The sequence below is a fragment of the Leucoraja erinacea genome, chromosome 24, assembly GCF_028641065.1.
Source record: "Leucoraja erinacea ecotype New England chromosome 24, Leri_hhj_1, whole genome shotgun sequence".
NCBI lineage: Eukaryota > Metazoa > Chordata > Chondrichthyes > Rajiformes > Rajidae > Leucoraja > Leucoraja erinaceus.
The window spans coordinates 20,785,724-20,793,227 of NC_073400.1; the positions used below are offsets into that span (position 1 = coordinate 20,785,724).

The window sequence follows — 7,504 nt, forward strand, 5'->3', positions numbered from 1 at the left end:
TATTTGCGTCAAAAAGAGATAGGTATGATTGTGTTATTTACATCTCTCCATTTGGGTCGCTACAGCACAATTTTAAGGCTTCGAAAAATAGTGGTGCTATCAATGGCTATATAGTCTCGGACTATATGGTTATTCCACGACAAAGTGACGCTTCTGTCGGGCCTTAGATTTGTTAGCATATATTAAAGTCATGTAAAACTGCATGCCGAGGTGATTCATTTAACTTGACATCATGTTCAGCGCAGGCATTGTGGCCCAAAACTCCTGGTCCTGTACACTATGCACGTTGTTCTATGGATGTATTGTATTGTTCTATGTTTATTGTTTTTCTCAATAACACGGGAATTGTAGCGATTGCCAGTCGAAACGTTTAAATGATTTAACACGTATTCACTGTTTATTTATTCTCATTCAGCTTTCGACGTTCTTAAAGAAAAATGCAGTAAGTGCAAGCGGATTCTCTCGGCGATTGAGCCCGTAAATCAGCAAAAGCCCACTATGAATGTCTGCATCCAACTTTTATATAAATCAGGTCGTAAAATGTCATCTCTGCGTCATTCCTCTACTCACAGATGAATACCATATGATTTTCAAAGATTACCACTGTTGATCTCCAATCGATATAGATACTGAATGCTCAAAAGTATCAATTTGCCAGTTCGACCATCTTAAATTTGTATTGCCTGCAATTGAATTCACAGCCTTCCGAAACATTTGGGGAAACATTCTACACGCTTTCTTGGTGATGGGTCATCTCCATCATTCGCATCAAAATTGTCCTAACTGTAGCACAAGGGGTTCGAAAACTATCATCGGACAGTAGATTTTTCTGGACAGAAGGTCATTCTCCGATATTCCCTCCCAGCAGTCTTTCTTTGCTCAATCCTACATCAATTTTAACTCTCTAGGAATCCAGTACTCTATACGGTAATTGAGCAAACGTCATACCAGACAAGCTAATTATTGGCTGTATCTTAAAGCTATCTCTGAGTGTTACGTGTAATTTTTCAAGATCCCCCACACATTTTCAATACAAATTGATAAAATCATTTTTTGCACGATGCTCTCCATCATTCAATCTCCGTCCGCATAGTTAACCTATCGCTTTCCGTTTTCAAGTACATTGCATACTTTTCGGAAGGTATACAGACAAGCAGCCCGACAGACAGACGGATATATAGACCGATAAATAGATAGATAGATAGATAGATAGATAGATAGATAGATAGATAGATAGATAGATAGATAGATAGATAGATAGATAGATAGATAGATAGATAGATAGAGAGAGAGAGAGAGAGATAGATAGATAGATAGATAGATAGATAGATAGATAGATAGATAGATAGATAGATAGATAGATAGAGAGAGAGATAGATAGATAGATAGACAGACAGACAGACAGACAGACAGACAGACAGACAGACAGACAGACAGACAGACAGACAGACAGACAGATAGATAGATAGATAGACAGATAGATAGATAGATAGATAGATAGATAGATAGATATATAGATAGATAGATAGATAGATAGATAGATAGATAGATAGATAGATAGATAGATAGATAGATAGATAGATAGATAGATAGATAGATAGATACTTTATCGTCCAATATACCGTGAAGTTACAATTACATTAATCGTTTTTGTACACACGGTAAATAAAGAGTCGCCACAAGACGCAGACAATGTTAGAAAGTACCCTTAACTATTGCTGCTCCCTTGTTTATCCCCCACTTCCCACCATCACTACTACATGTCCCTACGTTTTCGGCGCCATCCCGCCGCCCATTCTACGCCGGATTCCCCCTTTACTCTCGACGATTCCTGCAAGCCTTGTCCCCGTTGTCCTTCGCGACATCACGCTCTTTTAGATATAATATTTATTTAATCAGCGTCATCCTTTATGATACCATGCATTTTGTGCATGGTTTCATATCAATTGAACTTGGATATCTGTGCAGCAGCACAATCATCGCCTCTCTTATTTTATATATTTTGCAAGAAATCTACCAAATTATAAATCATGATTTTTTTTCATACATCTGTATTTGGTTATGTTAGTCATTTTTTTAAACTGCAAATTGGTGCCAGAATATTGTTCAATTGCACCCTTAGCTTTCCTGAGGTTAACTGCACTAATTGTTTGTCTTCCTGTTCTGTGGATACTTTGCTCCCTGCAGTATCTGGTGGACAATATCCATTCATAGCAAAATACCAACTATTTCTGAGGTCGCCGATTTCAGAATCTTACGGGCCCATCACTTCGCTCTTTAGCTGATTGATTCGGAAAATGTATTTTCTTCAAATACTCATCTCGTTTAATATCTCCTTTTACTTTCATCTTCCATGTGTCAGTACGCTTCTTATCTTCAGCTGGGGAAATGGAAAAACTCAAATATTTGGAGTCAGTTCTATGTGACAATATACAAATTTTAATTGTCCATTATGTTACTCTAATTGTGAAGTATTTACTCAACCTTGTCCCTTTGGGTTTACTTTGGGAGGAAATCTCTTGCGGTTTGGTTATATATTACAGCCTTGTTTCTTCCCAAGCTCCATTGCGTTTATCAATTACGTCACGTTTTCATGATAGTGTGCACAGTTATTCAATCAATTAATAAATGTTTAATTTCAATATTTCTGTCCGTCAAAATGTTACCCAACTTTACAAACGAAGCCCCTGTGTTTCTGCGTTGAATGAAATAAAGCATAATTCTAGCAATGTGGATAAAATACACTTCAGTTTGTTGCTTCTACCGAAATTTCAGAGAACTTTAAAAAAAAGTTTTCTGACGAAAGCATATCAAAAATAATAAAAAAAAATGAGCTATGCTGATGTGTAGAGTTAAGTGGAGTGAGATACACGTGAAGAACATATATGTCTTCAGAAACATAGGGATGTATCACAGTTACCGTTTGACATAATTGGTTGAAGTATGCATTCACGTGTACTATGCACTGAGCTATCGATTAATTTGCTGGTAAGCCACAGTAGAATCGGCCTGTTTAGTTCAGGAATATTACAATATTACAAATTATTTTTAACTGACCAGGTTTGTATGTTTGATTGCTACGACTGACGATGGTGGAAATTAAAACATTTTATAAGCGATATGGCGTCGTATCGTGTATAGTCTTCGTTTAGATGTATTTCCAAATAATATTACATTAATTACTTCAGTAGGCTGGTTACCTTTTTCATAGAAACAGAAATTGAGCAAAAAGATTCAGGTATGTTGTGCGATTACGTGCCGTGATTGAAAGCACCTTTGTCTCCTTTTTTCCTTTTAGATGCAGGCAGGTGGGACTAAGGGGACAAAAAATTGTTCGGCACGGACTTGTAGGGCCGAGATGGCCTGTTTCCGTGCTGTAATTGTTATATGGTTATATGGTTATATGGTAGATGTATTAGTGTTTCCTTTAGTTCTCTTTCGTGTGTCAAACGACGTTCTGCCATTGCTTTGCCACAGCCAGTGCCACATCTGTGCCTCTAATTAGATCGTCCGCAGTGCATGCCTCTCGCCGCAAGTCAGTAGATGAGCCATTGTCCGTCACTCTCAACAGTAGCACTTGTGAGAGTTCGAGAGCCCCCACTTCTTCCGGTTTAGTGCGCAATGTCCCACTCCAGAGCGGAGGCGGGTTAGGGCTTTCCAGGTAGTAGAAGGCAGGTGGTTTCCTGGTGCAATCTGTTGTTTGGTTTTGATGCCTGGTACGGCTGGCTCTAGTTCTATGAAGCTAACTCTTCCACGGACTCTTCAGGCTTTTCTTGGCATGTTAGTGATTGTGCAAGGGGTGGCGGGGGTCTGTGTCCGCATTTACAGCGTTCTACTGTAGCAGCACGATCATGTCTTCGAGACGGTTCGTCGATGCCTGCCAACTCGTACAGATGCTCAAAGTTTGTCGGCTTCAGGCATACTGTGATTTTCCTGCAGGTAATGTTCAATGCAGAGTCCACCTTGCGTGCATGTTTAGAGCGGCTCCAGACTGGGCTTGTATATTCTGACACTGAAACAGTGCGCCCGGGCTGCAGTACTGATTGTTTCCCCTTTAGTATCAAATGGGAATATTAAGATCGGTTAAGTAGTCTTTGCGATCATTTTAAAATTTGTTAATGTCGAATATTTTTGTTATCGCATTCTACTGTATTATTTAAATATTCCAACATCCTTATATGTATTAGGGTTTTGTGAGCTGTTCCTAAACCATGCTGTGATGCATCCCTATAAAATGTTTTACCGTGCAGCTCTAGAAGTGTGTGCTACGCGATATCGAGTAGGCCCTGGTGAGGGCCTCATCTATGATGGAAGGGAGAGAGCGACACAGAGAGAGAGTGAGTGAGAAAGAGAGCAAAAGAGAGAGAGAGAGAGAGAGAGAGAGAGGGCGAGCGAGCGGAGAGCGAGAGAGAGGACGGGGGGAGAGAGAGAGAGAGAGAGAGAGAGAGAGAGAGAGAGAGAGAGAGAGAGAGAGAGAGAGAGAGAGAGAGAGAGAGAGAGAGAGAGAGAGAGAGAGAGAGAGAGAGAGAGAGAGAAGAGAGAGAGCGAGCGGAGCGAGCGAGAGAGAAAGAGAAAGAGAAAGAGAGAGAGGGGGGGAGAGAGGGAGAGAGATAGCGAGAGAGAGAGAGAAAGCGAGGGAGAGGGAGAGAGAGAGAAAAGGGGAGTTTGACATTTTAGATAGATAATGGAATGACCTTCTAACATTTAAAATAAATGTAAGCTGATTTATTATAACACAATAATCCGAATAACAGTAATATATGGAAACCTCAATTGTGTTGAGTTGATCGTCAGCTCCCGAATGCCGTTTTAACTGGAATGATATTAGTCGAAAAAATAACAAATTCTTCTGTTGTATTTAGAAGTAAACACGTTACAAAGGCAATTAAAAGAACTAGGTATGAAAATGTTAATTGAATGGCATCAGTAGTTATTCAAAACGCCAATATTCGAACTGCATAATCATCGTGCAGTTCTGTTATTATTTGCTGAAATGGCAAATCAAAATATATTTAAGCACACATAGAAACGGTTTGCATAATTGACCCTATCTTTGTTATCGGTAATAGGGGAAGATCTGTACCGTTTGCCTCTTAAGCCCGCAGGTACAGGGTTGCACTAAGGATTGCGCTAAGGACAGCACGGTAGCGCAGCCTAGAGAGCCATCAATCCGGGTTCGACGACGGGTGCTCTATATACGGAGTTTGCACGTTCTCCCCATGAACTCCGTAGTTGTTATTCTGGATTTCCGCTTTCCTTCGACGTACTGGTTTGTCGGCTAATTGGCTTGGTAAAATGTTAAGTTGTCCCCAGAGTATGTAGCATAGTGTTAGTGCTCGGAGGGAGTTGTTCAGCACGGACTCTGCGGGCCGAAGCACCTGTTTGCGCGCTGCATTTTTCAACCAAACTAAATAAACTAAAACGTTACCTGCCAGCCTCTCAATATCATTCAATTTTTGATGTCCGAAATATTTGTCACCTATAAATCCAATAATTTACTGCTGATTCTTGGCTTAGTAAATATCAATAGACAAAATACATTTGTACAAATAAGACTCAGTGACCACATATGCTGAATGAAGGCAGGACTTTGCAGATACTCCACAAGATGCCACTCACGAAACCTCTCAGAAGCGTTGACGTTTAACGTCATTCTTCGATAGAGAATCGCGCACAGGGCATTCCTGCATAACGTTTCTTCCAAAATGTATGCCTTAACTTCGGAATGCACGGTACAATTTCGCTAAACGATTTTCAGAATACGAATGTAGTGCATTAACACGAGAACAGAATAGTAGTTCATACTTCGAGTACAAAACAAAACTGTTTTGCATTATCAACGAGCATTTCTTCTTTTTCGTACAACTGCCATTAATTGAACCGACTGCATATAAGAAACCTGACAGGGCAGATAGGAAAAGTAAAACGGAGGACATTTGTATCGAATAAGAATGTGAAAATGCCATCATTAGATTAATTTCTGATCTAATTGGCATTTATTTTGTCAGTTATGTCATTATACTTTCTGGGTCGTGTTTGTATTCAGATTGTCTGAAAGGTGTAATTCCTTTTTTTTGCCACACGTGCAGCCTGGTCTGTTGAGTGTTGCCAGCATTTGTGTCTCGTTTAGAATGTCAGCACAAGCCGTTTCCATGTATTTGGTTCCCGGGCATATTGAATCGGTGTCTTGTAATTCTGTGGGCCATCTCCTTGCGATTTTCTTTTTTCGATTAATTCTACATATATTCAAATGCTATTTAAACTTTAAGACGATTACTAGAATAATCTGTGTTTACTACAAAATATTGTTTTATTCTATTCACAGAGAAAGCGAAAAGAGGTGAGATGCCCCAAGGCGTAGATGTATGATTGAAGCAAAAACACCGCAGCGGTAGATATTTTATTTCGAATGGAATTACACCCGTACGTTTTTGGAACAACGCGACAATCTGTTTGGATAATAAGAATGGATAATTATCTAAGAAGCAAATAGGAACCGATTCCGTTTAACCAATATCGAACCTCATTTTTAAGCAGACGCCCTGAACAAACTGTGTACGAAGAAGCTGAAGATGCTGGTTTACACAGAATATTTACACAAAAAGCCGGAGTCGCTCAATGTGACAGGCAGCATCGTTGTATAGACCATCAGATCATCAGATCATAAGTGAAAGGAGTATTGGCCATTCGGCCCATCAAGTCTACTCCGCCATTCAACCATGGTTGATCTATCTCTGCCTTCTATCCCCATTCTCCTGCCTTATCCCCATAACCTCTGTCACCCGTACTAATCAAGAATCTATCTATCTCTGCCTTAAATATGTCCACCACGGCCCTGTGTGGCAAAGAATTGCACAGATTCACCACCCTTTGACAAAATAATTTCCTCCTCATCTGCTTCCTAAAAGAACGTACTTTAATTTTGAGCGTAAGGTCTTTAGTCCTAGACTCTCGCACCCGTGGAAACATCTCTCCACATCCACTTTATTCAAGCTTTTCACAATTCAGTACTGTAAATGAGTGATCAGACACACTTGTACTTTACACTAGTCTTTAATGAGAACACAGGGTTAAACACACATCAGCAGTCACTATCTCCAATCTGCTACTGTACCGCGCAGATGGAGAAGAAGCTGTTATTATAATTGGCAACTAAGGCGTGGTTAGGTGTATTGAGGTAGCTATATTATTGGTTGCATGCATAAACCATCTACAAGTACTTCAAGAGGTCTCTTAGTCTTGTTCCAAATTCCGTCTGTTACTTCTCTGCCCACTCTCCCCCCCCCCCCCCCCATCCCAAATCTTCTACAATATATCTGCTTTCACTACACTACCTGCTCCTCCAAATATTTTCAGATCAGCCGCAAGCTGCGCCACAAAACCTTCATAACCCCTCATCCATGTCAAATATACAACGGCGATCCCCGCGGACCTTATTAATCACGGCAGCGAAACGCAGAAATAATCCCCTTTATTGCCACCTTTGCCATCTTGCAATCCAGTG

General features: G+C 40.2%; 1 long non-coding RNA gene across 1 annotated transcript; it reads left to right on the plus strand.

Moving 5' to 3' along the window:
• Positions 1-294: 294 nt before the first annotated feature.
• Positions 295-7,186, plus strand: LOC129709024 (uncharacterized). Its single transcript, XR_008725447.1, has 3 exons — positions 295-442; positions 3,212-3,238; positions 4,863-7,186. It is a non-coding gene; the product is annotated as an uncharacterized LOC129709024 (long non-coding RNA).
• The last annotated feature ends 318 nt before the right edge of the window (positions 7,187-7,504 follow it).